General features: G+C 38.9%; 1 protein-coding gene, 1 non-coding gene and 1 pseudogene across 2 annotated transcripts in view; 2 read left to right on the forward strand and 1 right to left on the reverse strand.

The window, feature by feature from the left end:
- Positions 1-14,025, reverse strand: part of RELN (reelin) — a 533,405-nt gene that overhangs the window by 292,388 nt on the left and 226,992 nt on the right. The gene's annotated exons all lie outside the window — the stretch shown is intronic.
- On the forward strand, positions 255-7,770 carry LOC128560228 (60S ribosomal protein L27-like; annotated as a pseudogene).
- On the forward strand, positions 804-936 carry LOC128560591 (small nucleolar RNA SNORA70). The gene has a single exon (XR_008373074.1). It is a non-coding gene; the product is annotated as a small nucleolar RNA SNORA70 (small nucleolar RNA).

The raw sequence follows: 14,025 nt of genomic DNA on the forward strand, positions 1-14,025 counted from the left end.
TCTCCTCACCAAAAAAATGAGGATAACAATGGTGACCTAAATCTCATGTAGTTATTGTGAGGATGAGATGGGAGACGGCACATAAAACACATGATACAGATTCAATCTCATCCTGGCAGTTAATAGTACAAGCCGGTATCATCATCAATAAGTGCATATATCTATCTATATGTATGACTGATACAAGGGTGTTTGAAAATATTAAAAATGAGCAAAGTCCTTTTCTCCTGTAGGTCCTGGTGAATGATGTCTACATGGGCAAGTGCATGAAATCTGGGAACTGGTGCTGTTCCTGGCTGGATGCTATTCCAGATGCAAAGCCATCATCGTGAAGAACACTGATGATGACACCTCAGACTGCTCCTATGACCATGCTCTGATGGCTGGAATTGACCACGATCCTCACAAAGTGACGATGAGCAAGAAGGCGACTGCCAAGCAATCACAGATCAAGTCTTTTGTGAAAGTTGATAGCTACGATCACCTGATGCCCACTAGGTGCTCTGTGGAGATCCCCTTGGACAAAACTGTTTCCATAAGGATGTCTTCAGAGACCCTGCTCTTAAACTCAAGGCCCCACAGGAGGCCAAGGTCAAGTTTGAAGAGAGGCACAAGATGGGCAAGAATAAGTGGTTCTTCCAGAAGCAGTGTTTTTACGTGTTCTTCGTTTTGGTCATTAAAAATGAAAAAAAAAAAAAGCAAAATAATATCTACTTATGTGATGTACTCAAAACCTGCATCTCTGAAATCAAAAGATTTTGACAAATTTTAAACATTTTGCTTTTGAGCTATGGTCAGGGTTAATGCTTAATTAAGCGGACAACGCTCCTTTCCTTATGGGGGCCTGGTGTGCAATGGCTGCAAACAGCAGCTTCGTTGGTAGTGTATGCAGCCTGCTGCTTGTATAGGTTGCTCTAAGGGACCTTGGAGACATTCCTTTCCAATACATGTTCATGTGATAGACCTTGTGCTGCCTCCAATCCAGGCTCCAGATAGGTGTGCATGGTGCCTTTAGAAAGCCCCAGGGCACTGTGGCCAGGGTTCACATTGGCCAAGTCATCATGTCCATCCGCACCAAACTAAAGATCAAGGGGCATATGAGTGAGGCCCTTTGCAGGGCCAAGTTCAAGTTCCTTGGCCACCAGAAGAGTCACACATCTCCAAGAAGTGGAGTTTTACCAAGTCTAATTCAGATGAATTTGAAGACATGGTGGCTGAGAAGTGGCTCATCCCAGATGGCTGTGGGGTCAAATACATCCCCAATCACGGCCCCCTGGACAAAGGGCAGGCCCTGCACTCATAAAGACTTATACTGTGTCACCTACCATTTATGCCTACCAATAATAAATCCTACTTCCTGTCCACTTAAAAAATGAATAAATAACTGTCCTGAAAAAAATTTGTACATTCTACCATGCTAAAAATAAAGACATAAGCTACATTTTCCTAAGTAAAGGATCTAAAGCATGAAGAAACAAACACACATGTACTTGCCGTTAAATTGGAATTAACCAATGAGCACACAGAGGAAGTAAAACTCAGTGGAAACCACGCAGAGGGGAGGAGGGGCTGGGGCTGGGCCAAAACCTACCTAATGGGTACAATGACCATTACTGGGTGATGGGCACGCATATAACCCTGACTCACGCATAACAAAATTGACACATGAAACAAAAGCATTTTTTCCTCTGTAATATTGAGATTTAAAAGAAAGAAAAAATCAAATATTTTTAAAAGTTTAGTTATATGATAACAAAAGTAAAAAACTTCAACAAAGTGCGTGCTTTTGTTGAAATTCTGCATAATGTTAGCATAATGCAATAATTAAGCAACTATTCACTCTTTACACCAAAGAAGGCAAGTCCTTTTTGAGTGATTCTCAAATTTGTTCAAACTTTTAGCCATATTCTATAATCTGCTCATATCATGGACAAAAATGTGAAAATCTACCTAATTTGTTCTATGAGAAAAATAAGATTTAAAAACGACAAAATAGTATCCACAAATAAATAAGGCTAACATCAAAAAAGACTTCTTTTGATCTATATATTAATATGAAATATTTACAAATTCTAATTCAAGCAAATTTTGGACAGTGAGCTATTATGTTAACTTTGTAGATAATATAAAGCTACTATCTTTATTACCATAGAAATGAAGTGCTTAATAAAACCTTAGGACAGGATCTCAGAATAAATTTATTCATGCCATTACCTAGTAGAAGTTGAAGATATCCATAGTCTGGATTTGACCTTGCGTTTGTACAGTTACATTTACAATGTTCTGCATGGTGACATTTCTACCTACAATCATTACATGCCTGACGTGTAGGAAGAAAGAGCTATGTTTCCCCTGTCTGAACCTCAAACCACATGAGGGCTGTGTTTCATGCAGAAAGAACATTTTCAAAGACTTTCACATTCCAGCTCTCAAACATTATGGAAAGGGCACTATGCCCTTTGTTTTGAAGATTGTTTTTTGCCCAATCATCTGTTAATTTCAGAAAGAAGGCATAAGAACTCTCATCCAAGCAGGAAGAAGACAAAAGTGTGATGGGAGCCCACAAAGCCAAGAGGAGGAAGTGTAATAAGTAAGTGAAAACTTGGCAAATAAATGTTAAGTACTCCCTGTATGTTTAGTGCATGGAGTGAATGATTGGTATTCTAATCTTTTGAGCTGTGTTTCCACACAAAGAGGTAAACAAGGCCAAGGAACTTCACCTTTTTAAAGGAAATACAAAAAGAATTGGATATGGAACTTGAAATGTTAGTATCTCATAGCCTCACAAATCTTAGGGGGAGATTTAAATCTTCTCTTATTTACTGTGGAGCAAGATTGTAATAAAATGTCCTTGACATGAGAAGGAACATAATAGTAGCTTCTTAAGGACAACAAACCTGGCTCTTGTTCACCATTTGATATTTGTTGAACAAATAAGTGAATATAACCCAACTTCATAAATACAGCGATTTTTAAGGCTGGAGGTCTAATTTAGAATACTGCCTGGTACATAGTAAGCATAATGTTAAGTGTTAGCTGCTATTCTTCTTATTATTATTCATTATTAATTTCTCATGGATTTCTACCATTATCATCTAATCCAGAACTGGAATATTAGTTTTTTTCACCCCCATGGGGAACCTATTATCACATGAGCAACTATTTTTTAATTCTTTAAACTGATTATGATGGTGATAAAAATACAAACGTTACAGCCAGCTTCATTAGTGACAGATGAGGATTATTTGGTTTCCAAGTTATTGTAACAAGGCTTGAGAGAAACATCAGCTTTGACAAAGAAAGAAGTAAAAGAATGTGTGAACCTCACAATGGCTCTCTGCCATTGCTGCTTGTAACTTTGTGAAATTTGGGAGCTGCTTTTTAGATTTCATTCTATCTATAAAAATTGATCATCACTTTCCAAATCAACCATCTATCAAAAAAATCTATATATGACATATGTATTACAGGCTCCCTTCTTCCATAGCTTTAATTCGGGTAACTGTACATTGTTTTAAGGTGATGGCCTGTGATCTTGAATTGGAGAACCACCAAACAGACAACAGATGTCTGATGTGTTTGGAGAATCACTTCTATTTTGTGGAATAACAAACATTAAAAAAAAAAAAAAAAAAGAAAGAAAAGAGCAAATATATCTACATATTCTTACCATTTGGCTGAACAACTACTCTGGACCTTTCTTTTATTCATTGTGCTTTCTATTTCCAGAAATTTAAAATAAAATTTACAAAGGCATTGGCACCTTATTGAAGAAATGCAAAGATTTATAATTTTCAGATATTACCCACCAGGTTGCTATTTGGAAAAGCAATGGCTACCCTGAGGATTGATGGGACAAATCTGTCAGATCCCTGCCAAGGTCTTTTAAATGTCCTTTGCTTGAATTTCTCACAGTCTGACTGGGTTTGTCAACATAATTTATTTTAATTTACCCTGAATGCCCATCCCTCTAGGTGGTCAAATCCAATCCTCTCTTAGCTGCCAGTGGTGCCATTTATTCATTCATCATTTATTAATTCATTCTGGTATTTAATACACTTATTTATGTTAAGGACTTGCAGGCTTTATGTTAAGCTTTAGTGGTACAAAGATAAATAAAATACTATCCCTCTTTTCTAGGAGCTTACATTCCAAATGGAAAGGCAGAAGAGAAGTAAACAATTACAATAGAGTCTGTCAATGCAATGATTGCTATTTACTGCATCCCATTATGTGCCAGATACATTAATGCCCCACAGATGTGGGGAACCTGAGGCCTCAAAGCCACACGTGACCCTCCAGACCCCCAAATGTGGCCCCTCAACCAAACCCAAACTTCACAAAACAAGATTTGTTCTGCAAAATTTGGATTCAGTCAGAAAGTCTCTTTCAAAGATCCAGAAGGCCACAGTGCCCCAAAGTCACACGTTCCTCACCCCCAGTTAGACCTGAAGCTCGCTAACGCCAACACTAATGACACTTTTCATTGCTCTTTACGCCTATAGCAGGGTATACACTAATTATGATGACACCAAATCCTGACTGGGAAGTCAGGGAAAGCTGCCCCAGAACCAGTCCTGAATGAGACATAAGAGTTACTCAAACAAGAAAAAGTGAGTGTGGGGGTTCAATGGGTCAGGACACTGGTACATGTAGAAAGATTGCAAAAGGGGGGCGGGGGGTGCTAGGAAGTGGGGACCAGTTCACAGAAGGCATCGTCCATCACCTGCCAAGTGATAGGTGCTGATAGGAACTCCACAAACAATGCCTTAACCAATTCCTATAAAATCCTCTCTCTCTCTTTTTTATTCTTATTTAGAGGATACAACTGAGATTTAGAGATGTAATTGTCCAAGCTTTCACAGCCAGTAAAACTGCAGAACTGGGATTCAAACTCCCATTATTCAGTTTCCAAAGTCATGTAAATCCAACTTTTAGGAAAATTACTATAGGAAATGATGGATTGGAGGTGGAAAGGTCTAGGGGCTACAGATGTAAACCAAATAAGATATAATACTGTTTTTTTGTTTTGTTTGTTTTTTTGAGACAGAGTCTCATGTTGTGGCGCTTTGGTAGAGTGCCATGGCATCACAGCTCACAGCAACCTCAAACTCCTGGGCTCAAGTGATCCTTTTGCCTCAGCCTCCCAAGTAGCTGGGACTACAGACGCCTGCCACAACGCCTAGCTATTTTTAGAGATGGGGTCTAGGTCTGGCTCAGGCTGGTCTCGAGCCTGCAAACTCAAGCAATCCACCCGCCTCAGCCTCTCAGAGTGATGGGATTACAGGCATGTACCACTGCGCCCAACCTATAATGCTGCTTTTTAATAAGCTGGAGATGGAGCAAAGTGGAAAAACCACACATCAAGAGTTCTCTGGCCACATGTGACTAGCACCTGCCGTATCAGCACAACTTTGGAGAATTACAGGACTTGGAAACTGCCTGCACTCTGATTTTGCTGACCACTGGAAATGACCAGCTGAACTTTCAGAACTTCATTGAAAGGATATTGGGACCAACACGACAGGTTAAGATCTGGTTGAAATCATGGAATCATGTATTTTTAAGGGTTGGAGGACAAGGGAGGGAATACAAAGTAAGAAGAAAAGAGGTCTAAGAATGGATCCCTGGCGGGGGGGGGGGGGCAATCAGATCGTCCTTCCTCTGGCTTCTGAAAAGCCCTCACCACCATCATGAGCACTCAGTATGCATCAATACAAGCCTATCTCCATTTACTCTGCCACTCATGTTCCTAACCAAGCTGTGCTGCCCAGATTTTTCTATCATTAAAGTTAAGCATTGTACAACAACACACGGGAACGCCATTTTCATAAAGGGAAAGATAAATCATGATTTCATAATGAACACCAGGATTCCAGTGGAGAACTGACAGGGCACTGCACACAGCAACTCATGGCCAGAAGAAAACAGTGATCCACGTCAGAAAAACAAGATTAATTTGAAAAACCTACCGATGCAAATAAAAATTCAAATACCAAGAAAAATAATTCCTGGCTCAGCCCAGAATTTGAAACAACACGTTAACACCCACGTGCTCTAACCGTCCGATCCTCACTTTCTCACAATGCATCGATGTCCAAGCAATGTAACTGGGTTGAGTAGAATTAGATAATTAACCCCAAAGGATGGTCTCTGTGAAGGCCATCAGAATATTCTGAAATTCTTCTCTCCCTTTACAAAAGTTCTGTGAGTTTTTAAGAACGAGGGCTTAATCTGCTGGAATGATGAGTGATTCAATTTTCTGTCAGCTCAGAGCAAAAACCCAAAAACAAAATGCTGCCTTTTGTTGTTGACATTTAAACCTGTGGCGTCACAACTGAAATTTTTTTTAACTTTTTCCTTCTCTCAGGAAAATGATGGGCTTTATAAAATTAGGTAACATATTCCTCAGAGATTAGTGGGAAGAAGGATGTTTTCAATAATCCCAGTTAAGCAGACTTTTGTTTTCCAATTTTAAAAGGAATGTGGCCTTCCAGGCTAAGGATTTGAAATAAATGGCTTCTCTGTCTAATAGGAAAAGAGAAGTGAATGTTTCTCTAATCTAAGAATCACTTCTCCCTTTTTTTCTATTTCCCAATATGAAAAACAGAATCAAACAAATACTATGGCACATCATATGCACTGCCCACCTAAAAATACATTCTGCCATAAACAATATGATTAAAAGACATTTGAAGGGAAACGCTAGCAATCTTCCAAGACCACTGAAACCCTGAATTTATTAACCTCTCTCTGAACTTATCCATCACATGCTTGGGTTCCACAGGAAGCTTATCTAGTACTCAAGTTCACAGATCATTTAGTTAGAGGGGACCTGAAATGTCACTGCATCTCATCATCCCCTCATCTTACAAATGAGAAAATAAGTCTAGAATTCAGGCACCCTGATTCCTTGTCCAATATTCTTCCCACTCCATCCTAACGCAACCAGTAAGAAAAAAATTCCAATTTTATAAAACATTGTGCATTTCAGAGAATGCTTGTCATCTTTATTGTCAAAATTTATTTTGGAAATTTACAATGACTTCTTATAAAAATTGTTCTTTTCAGTCATAGGATAAAAGGGTTTTGTTTTGCTAATGAAAACGTACAAAAATAAGAGAAATGATGTGGACTTCACAGAAAACATCAGAGGTGAATTCACTGGACTGAAGTACATGGCAATCCAATTCAGTACCCCTCTGGCTATCTGGAGCTCTGGATAATTCATCAAAATCTACTTTATATGTACATTCTAGTGTTTTTACTAACAAAAAACATAAAAGAATCAATAAATATAAAGGCTGGTACTTGCTGACCAACAAAATTAGGATCAAACTATAAACATAAAAGAAGAACTGCTTTGAAGCAGGGTTTTGTTTTTCACTATAACAAGCTCCTTGGCAGTTTGCAAGCTTGTTATTTGAGTGTTACGTCTCTATTTTTTTGTTTATTATTCAGGTAGCTGTTTTTGTCTTGGGACAAAGCATTGTATGTGATGTGCATTTCAGCAGTAGGGAGCATGCTTCGGAAGGTGTAATTGTACTTTTTATCCTGACTTTACATTTATTAGGCATGAGAAAATATGTCCCGCCAGCAGGCACAAAGGAGTCTGAAGTGAAATGTCCCTGGAGTTCAGGGTCCCCACATACCGCAGTGACTAAGAAGGGCTTTCAGAACATAGGAAGAGAAGGAGGATTAATGAGAAAATTAAGCTCCTTTGCACAACTGGAGATTTATGAATGGTTGGTAGTGACATCATCCCGATAACAATAAATAAATAATTGAAATATTATTTTCTCAAGAGCAGTCTCATGACATGACTCATTCTTCTCTCTGGATCAGAGTGAAATCAGTCAGCCATTAGTCAGGCACTCTGCTGAAACAAGTGAATCATCTGGAGACTCACAATCAGTTCTCATCAAATTCTCATTTGAGATCCAGGCCACTTGTCCCCAAGACCGAGGACATCATATTATCTATCCATAATTTATTGTTTCTGAATGGGTCAGTGTCTAGTGCTCAGTCTCACAAGCAGTGATATGGCATTGTACATGAACCCACATTTCTGAGCCATGTTCACCAGCGTTTCTGAATAAAAAAAGTACAATAATTTTAAGAATGTTTGTTCTGATTATTAGAAAGTTCTTTAGAACTGAAAAGAGAAAAAGAAAAATCTTCTTGTAATTTCCTGACCCCAAAATAACCTGTCTCTGCTCCAGGTATGGATCACACTGGGTGTGCTGACAAAATTCTGCCATGTGAGCCGCACAGCGAGGAGCTGAGGAACTGACAAATCTCCCAAAGAAAATGAGTCCTTGCAGGCCATGGAGTAGCCAGGCAGCCAGTTGACTTCCTCAGAGACATCAGAACTCCTTGCACCTTCTAGTCAAACTGCAACAACCAGAACACGCAACTTCTGACCGTATTTTTAAAAAGACAATGTTTTGCAATAAAGAAGGCCTGACTATTTACTTGTAAGCAACGTATGTGATCACTTTTAAGAAGAGAAAGATGAAGCTTTAAAAAAAATAAATTTCAGAATATCCTCTTTTCTTTGTGAGGAACATCTTTAGAAAAACAGAAAGGAAAGTTCACTCTATAATACTGAGAATAATATTACCTTCAACTATGTCACGCCTTTTTTCTAAGGAGCTCACACATGCTTTAAAAGTGAAAATGACATTACTCTCACGGAGGAAGGTAAGAGAACTCTTCTTATTTCACTAGGGAGTTTAGAGATTTGATCTCTTCTTCATTAACAGGCACAATGACAAATGTTATTTGGGTTTAAAAATAACCCCTATAAAATCCTACTACTGCACACCATATTCTGACCTCCTACTATGGTGAATCCCATGCTGCTGAAAGATGTATTTTCCCACTTATTTCAAATGTACTGGACATTTAATTCCATTGAGTGATCTCTTGTTTTTGTCATAGAAAACAGAAATTAGACAAGGGAGCAGTAAGCCTCCAGATTCGCTCGTAATTTTATTAGGGGGACACTTCCCGGTTAATCTTTCTACTGTAGACGGAGCTTTCCCCCAGAGTAATGACATCATGGTAGGAAAAAGGAGCAAGCGGGGGAGGAAGCTACAGAGGAAAGTTAAAGGAGAGTTTTGTAATAAGAGAAAAAAAGCTACTAACAAAAGATAAGTGAGGGTGGGAGAGAGCGGAAAGAGGTTAAAGAAATCAAGAGGGAGGAAGTCAGAGAAAACGCAGAGAAAGATGCACGTAAGATCAGAATGCTGAACTATCAAACTCCAAAAATCAAATTAGAATCCCACAACCCGAAAATACACTAATATTTTAGAGGTTCTGGCGAGGGTCGGTCAGCAGAGAAAATATTACATTGCCTGGCTTTTTAATCTATTCTCAATCTCTCACAGTCACTTGCTTTTGAAAAATTGTAAGGAAGTGGAGACACTTTTATCCCCTTTCTTCCTCAGTCATCTGTTCATCAGTCTCGCTTCTTCCTGATTGCCTAGAAACGCCACTGACATTACGCTTCTCACTTGACTGGCCTTCGCTCCTGTTATTTATGGAGTGTGGGAGAGGCCGGGACACGAACGGCTGCAGAGCGGCTTTTCTGCTTGCTTGCCTTCTTTCCTTGCCCAGGATAAGCTATCCTTAAAATACAGCTCCAGCTACAATAACTCGCCCCTCAGCCTAAAACCCCAGCATTTTATACTATCTATTCAGACAATTATTTTTACCAAAGGAAGTGAATGTCAGTAAGCCAAATCACCAATCTTTTACTCCATTTTCATATTAATTGTTCTAATAAATTAATATTTTCAAGAGAATACCAGATGCAGCAGAGTCTGTGATCTCTCTTTGTCTGGTGTTATAATGTGACTGTTTAACACATATAAAAATTGTAATGTTCTAGTCTTTTCTTGACTCTAGCAATCCTATGCAATGCCGACCATGGTTTTAGCTTCCTTCGATGTAAATTGTGAGGCTTTCTGTATCATAAACCAATTGAAGGAGGACTTCGTGTACCAGAGGAGCTGAGACAATTTCATTTGTATCTTTCTTTTTGATGTCCATATCCCCACGGGCATCACAACTCACTCAGCTAAGATGCTCCTTCTGAGGAGTAAGTCCTGTTCCTCCCTCATCTCTGCTGAATGGGACATCTTTGCTATTATTATTGTTCTATCACTGTGCTGGAGGGGAAACATCTGTTGTCATCTAGTTGCTGTTTATCACTGTGTTTTTAATAGTTGGTTTCCCACTAGAACATCAGAGCCTGGTGATATTACAGCTCCGGTGCCTTCTGTGATCTTCAGCAAACAAGCATTAAAGGGATAACTTAAGCAAAACAAAGATCCTCCCTGACTTCGTAATTGCTTGGAGGAGAAAGGCACTTTTTGATCCTTTTTAAGAATCTAATCATGTTTTAGTCCTTTATAGCTCCTGCTCTCTTTCAAGTTATGAATCAGAACTATCTCCTACTTTTTTTGTCTCATTACTTTTCTTCTTGTTGAAATTTTTATTGAGATAAATTTATGTACAGTAGAACACACAGATCTTAAGTTCTGAAAATGTACGTATCTATGATATGTTTCCCCTCCCAGATATATAACATAATCATTGCCCCAGAACGTGCTGTGTGTTCCTTCTGCATCAATTTTCTATCCCCCAAAAGGGATCCAATTTATGTCCTTGAAATAATTTCACCTACTCTGGATTTCATACAAATGGAATGAATTCTTTTGGGTTCTGCTTCTGTCAAACGACATATATTTGAGATTCATCCATGTTGCAGCTCTCAATAACTTGATCCTTTTAGAGCTGAGCAGTATCCGCTGTGTGGATGTTCACAGTATCCCTGCGGATCCAGGCTTCTGTTGAGGAATACCTGGGACGGTTCCAGTTTAGGGCTCTTAGATTTTTTTTTAAAAATTAGGATTTTGCTCCATTTACATGAAATATTGACAGTATTTAATCATACTAAATTAGTTTAATTCATAAAAAGGAGCCGTAAAAGGGTAGTTGATGTAGAAGCAGTACCTGCTTAAATAAAATTTTAACGAGGTAAAACATTTGTGGTTCCTTACGTTCTTCTTCTACATTTAGTACGTGGGGGAGGCAGGTTGGAGGGTTGTTGCTGTGTGACTCAAGTCACCACTACTGCCTCCTCCATCAGCAGCAGCACATTCGTATTGGACACTCTTTCCCATGGGGAATTGTTAGTAGCACTGATGAATTGGTGGTGTTCACTTGCATATTTCCTCATGCCCCTGGGTTTGACAGCACACTGGAATTGATGCGGTTAGGGTGTGTGGTCTGACATCACGGCAAAATCACAGTGGAGAAACCTCACTCTCATGCCTTAGTATGCCTCAGCTGCACGACACTCACAGAAAGGGTAGTGGTGTTCAGTTCATTTGTAACTTTACTTCTTGTCTCTTATTTAAACAAGGCAAACAGAAGCAGCTGGGCGAAGTGGGGCAATAAGGAGCCACTTCCCTAACAGACTCCTAGACAGACGGAGTGGTAAAGTGTAAACACGACTGTGCTCTGCATCTCAGGGAGGCACAATTACATAGCGTTGCAAAGACGCCTACGGCCCAAGTCTGCAGAACTCTCTCCACACACTGATGCTGGGTTCAGATCAGAGCCACGGCCTGAAGGAGTGCTTAGGACAGGCATGAAGGCTGTCTGGGTGGACTAGCCACCAAGGACTAGATGAGATAACTAGAGGGCAGTTTACTAGAGACCAGAGGTGCAGCCACACCCCACACCTGCTTTTGCACTAATGAGCCCCCCAAAATGAGCTGAACGATAAGAAAAACAGAAGAGGACAATCTGAAGTCAACTGAAATTAAGTTTCCACCATCCTGGTAAAAGGGAGACAATGAAAGAAATTAACTTGGGTTATGAAGGAATAAAGAAAGTTTTATTTCTCTTCCTTTACCCAAGTTTATGGGTAGAATTTGTAAGCGCTACACTTGCACAAGCATGAACAACTTTCAGAAGGACTCACAAAACCTGTTGTCTCAGTTGTTGCTTGCAGAGAAAGAGAATAAAGGTCCACTATGAGAAGGATTATTTTTATTATTTATATTTTTTGATGACTTGAACTTTTCACCAAGTAAATTTCTTAATTTTTTAATCAATTCAGGTACTTAAATGAGTATATAATACATCCTATACTGAGTTGATGTAAAAAAAAGTTTCCTGTTTCTCTTCCAGCAGCCATAAACACTTGGAATTGTAACTTAGCTGATACCTCCGTTCATGATAATAGTAATAGTTTTATGTTCCTTGTTTTTTATGTACAGTCATTTGTACATGAGATAACAAACCTAGATATTAAAGAGTTACATGAAACAGAATGAAAAGTTGATCCACTGGTGAAGTTAACAGAAGCAAGTCATGAATGATTTAGCTTTTAAATTGATCCACCTCCCCAACATTGCACAGACATAACTTCAGTTTCTTATTTTCTCTTCTTGCATGTCCAGAGTTTGAGGTCGCCGTGAGCTGTGATAATGCCACAACACTAAACCCTGGGCAACAGAGTGAGACTGTCCCTTCCCCCACCCCCCAAAAAATTACAAATTAATTAATGCATATGCTTTTAGAAGCCCAGGGGAGAAACATGCTCATGTAAGTAACTTATTTTTATTTTTCCCTTGAGGCAGATTATTTGGTGATGTCTTCAGCCATGAGAATTTGGTCCAAGGGGCACACCTGGGTGCTGTGCTTCTATCTGGTGGTCTGTGGCAGTGGGGCAGAGACAGAATTGGCAGCGAGGATTCTCTCTTCCACATTGCCACATTGGGGGTTTCAGATTTTTCTCTGGGGTAAATAGGATCAAAGACAGTATTAGGAGACAAAACTTATGTGACAAAACATGTACCAAGAAAGTAGAGACTTAGGAGGGTGAAAATTGCCTCTAAGTTTCCAAAACAAAGCAAAGCTTTGCTACTTCACTGAAAATATTTCACCAGGATATCTGATTTTACTGGGTGTTGGTTTCTGGCTTTAGGAACATTATGTTTATTTGTATGGGGTTCAAGGCAACTAATACCCTCTTTATGTCCTCCTCTCTGATTCTGCTATAATGCGATTTCACTAATACATGTTCCATAGATTATATAATAAATGTATATTTATTTTGGTATTTGTTTATCATTCAAATGCAAGTGAAAAGTTGGATAAACAAAGGAAAACGTGGACTTGGTCAAATAAATTAAAGACTATTTTAATATTCATGACATTTTTATCTCATTTGGGCACAGAAGAGACAAAGAGTCCAATGTACAAATACATCACAGGAACTTGCATTGAACACCTGCAACACACCAGGCACGGTGCCAGACCCTTTCACACTCGTTAAAGTTTACAACAATGCTATAAGGATAGTATTTGTCTCGTTTTTACTGCAAGGAAATGGAGTTCAGAGAAGTGAAGAAGCTTTCTGCTTTTCTCAAGATCCTCCACTGGCAAGTGGTCTGCTCAAGAATCAAACCAGACTGGCGTGACCGCAGAGCCTCTGCCACCTCTAGCTCAAAGCAGTCATCTCTCAAATAGTGAGAGGTTCATTGTTTGTTTGTTTTTTCTTTTCTCTCTCTCTTTTTTTACATCTTCTTGAGGCTAAGTGAAGGAGATTGTGGACAAATAAGGAATAAAGTAAAATCACTCTGAAGCATATTTGATGGAAGACAGAAAAACTTGACTTTTTAAGGTGAAAAATATCTTTTAAAAGGTAGGAAAAACCATGGCTTAACTAAAAGGGACACAAAATCCATAACTTTGGTCAAGAAAGCATATATCAGATCAATCATGAAAATGGGTGAAGCAAAATCAATCACATTTTATTGATTTCAAAAACAACAGAATTTGAACCCCATTAAAGTCACATTTTGTATTTGTCAAGAAAAGTCACTGAAGGAAATGAATTAGCTTGACAGAAATGAACTTGCCTCAAAAGAAACAAATCATCTGATAACATCCTTATTAGTGGAATATAAAAATGCCAAATGTCAGAAGTAGAGAATTTTTCCT

Source organism: Nycticebus coucang, chromosome 11 (genome assembly GCF_027406575.1).
Source record: "Nycticebus coucang isolate mNycCou1 chromosome 11, mNycCou1.pri, whole genome shotgun sequence".
NCBI classification, from domain to species: domain Eukaryota; kingdom Metazoa; phylum Chordata; class Mammalia; order Primates; family Lorisidae; genus Nycticebus; species Nycticebus coucang.